The sequence below is a fragment of the Austrofundulus limnaeus genome, unplaced genomic scaffold (assembly GCF_001266775.1).
Source record: "Austrofundulus limnaeus strain Quisiro unplaced genomic scaffold, Austrofundulus_limnaeus-1.0 Scaffold6, whole genome shotgun sequence".
NCBI lineage: Eukaryota > Metazoa > Chordata > Actinopteri > Cyprinodontiformes > Rivulidae > Austrofundulus > Austrofundulus limnaeus.
Window position 1 is genome coordinate 373,113 of NW_013952408.1, and position 3,055 is coordinate 376,167.

Genomic DNA, 3,055 nt, shown 5'->3' on the forward strand with positions numbered 1-3,055 from the left:
ATACATATATAAACATCTACAGGTTATGTTTGAGGGATTCTGCTTTTATTTTATTTGAACAGATCAGTGTGAATTCTAGTGTTTCAAACCAAAAGCTCCACAAAATAAAAGAAAACTTTTTTGTCCTCAAATATTGAGTGTGAAGAAAACATTACTTCCTCAAGTGGGTGTTCTTGTAGAAATATTTCATGTTCAATAGAGAAAAAAAACATCAAGGCTGCATTGATGGGTTAGTTTCTGAAATATCGTAAGTATTTCTACTTTTTTATGGGTAAACCTGGAGTTTGGAAATCCACAAAATGCTAATGCGATGCCCTTTCCAGCTGGGTTTTGAGGCAAAAGAAGTCTGGTTAAGGATGTTAAAATATATATTTCATGAGTAATGGGCTTTATTATCAGGTGGGTATGCTGCCCTGCCGGATAGTTAATCAAGATCTGTGGCACATACTTATCGTCTTGTAACAGCTGCAAGAAAAAATGCTGCTTTTCTGCTGCATTTGTCTTTTTTTTTTTTTTAGCTCTTTTGACGTTAACTTTAGTTAGAGACGGATTAAAAAGAAACATCTACTGTAAACAAAGATTAAAACAAAACAGCTTCATCACCTCAGACTTGGCAGCACAAAACAAACTGAATGAGTCTCTTTATCTGTTTTCTCACCCGGAGGTTAGGACTGATTACTGTCCTGCGCTGCTGCTCACTCACTCAATGTGTGCGTTTGTGTTCACTGCCAAATCTGAGCTGCTGATGTCATCCGATTCAGTCGCGTCTGTCTGTTCAGAACGTTAGAAAAGCCCGAAAACACGAGTATTTTCAGCTCGTCTTCCTGTCTGAGGATAAATTTGTTTCTCTGACGTCTCTGTTGCTGCTTTGTTTTTTTCAGGAACATGGAGGAGCATCAAAAATATTTATTAGTAAAAAAAAATTATTTTACATTTTATTTTTAGAATTTGTTTAAGAAGTGATGTGCATTAACAGATTAAAAGGAAAACATTCTGATTACTTATACTCCCTATTGCATTTTATGTGTATTTTAAATTGTCAGGCTCTCTGTTTTTCTTGTAAATTACAACTTTAAGCTTAATTACACAATAATCATCATTAAGGAAAAAAACAAAAATTTTGTTTTATGGATATTTACATTGGCTTTTCGTTTACTTGATGACTGCAATTTGTTTTTCTTTCTGCATCAATGTGTTACACAGCAGACACAAACTGAAGGAATCCAAAAGAAACTTTTTAATTGCATCTTGGAAAAAAAAGATTTCAAAACACTGACTCTTTTAGTTTTGTCTATCTTTACATGCAACTGAGGCTTTGTTGAACTCAACAAAACYAAAGTTTTGAACTTCTTTTTGAACAAGACCAGGACGGTGATTTCTACATTCAAACTGATTAAAAGAGAATTTGTGCACACACACACACATAAATTATAACAATATATCTTCCACTAAAACTGTTGTGTTTTTGCTGAGTTTAAAGCAAAAATGACATCCTGTTCTGTCTCTAAGGCCTTGTTAACATGTTAAAGAGCGCCCCCTAGTGATTCGACTTTAAATCTAACAGAAATGAAACACTGCTCTGCAACACTAAAACTGCAACCATTGCAAAAAAATTATAATAAAAGCTACAAAAAGCACAACAAGGACAAAGACCAATGTGTTGCAGCCTGTTGCATCATAAAGGAAACAAAAGGGTTTTAAAACGTCGAAAAACAAACATGCTTTCACAAGCTGCTCTATCCTCAAACTCACATCACATTTATATAAATCCTGGTTACATTAACTGTAAGAGCATTGCTTTGAAAGAAGTGTGAGGTGGAAAAATATGATGAATGAACTGTGATGTTCATTCACCTTGAATGAATGAATTGAATCAGGTCTTGTTATAATAACAATTTTAACATTTAGATAAAATATGAAGAAATTCTGAATCCCTCAAAATATTCTTGTTTTATTTACTACCCATTTGATTTAATTTGAAGATATTTATGCAGCTTGAGGACAAATTAACAAAAGTTCTTGTCAGAGATGCAGCAAGTGTACAAGGAAAACATAAAGGTAACCAAACCACAGGGAGCCACACCAAACAACCCTTTCAGTGTTTTACAGTTTTTTTTAATTGGAGGTCTCTGACTGCAAGGTGAGATGATGCTGTCTCCAGTGTGATCTCTGTACTGTCCAGTAAGACACGGACAATTGGAGAATCTGTGGGGCATGCTTGTTTTGACTTTTTCTCTGCTAATCCACATATTGATTGATGAAAAAACAGTAAAAATGTAATTTTCCCAGGTGATTGTAACTCTGCTGACTGTAGCGATGCTCATATTAAACATGTCAGCAATGAGCTGCTCCTTCATGCCAACTGCAAGCCTGAATGAGTACATTAAAAACTCACCAGTGGCATGTTTCATGTGGGACTGGGACTAGGATAGGCTTCTTCGTCAATCCTTTGTGCTTTGGTCCAGTGCACCAGCCAGGATGCAGAAGGTTCAACAGACTCCCAAAAGATCCAGAGCATGCTGTCAGCTGGGAAGATGCTCTGTGTTGAAGGATCAGTGGATCTGTGTTCGACTACTCCACCTAGGCTGCAGTGTGAACCTGCTGTTTCAGCAATATTTAATTTAAAAACTGTACTTTTGAGGTGAAACAAATGTTCATAATTAATTTTTAGAAATTACAAATTAAGAATGCAGTGTTTCCCCTACCGTTATACAAGGGGGGTGCCCCTCCAAGAATTTCACGGCGTTGTCATTTTTATTTAAATAACGCCAGATCAAGTCGAGAGCTATTTTTTGCATCCCTCCATATCCACCTCTTGCCAAACTTGGGGAGAAAAAGACAGCGCAGAGCGAGGCTGAGCGCTGTCTGTGGTCCTCACAAAGATAGAAAGATGTGTGTGCGCGCGATGAAAACTCTGCCTTTTTTTTTAACCATGTAGCACCGATGTGACAGCTTTGCAAGCTACTTTTTCTTTCAAAAACTTGCAGCTAATGTGCCTGCTTTGGTTGGAGGCAAGTTATTTTTTAACTTGTTTATTGTTTAGCATATATATATA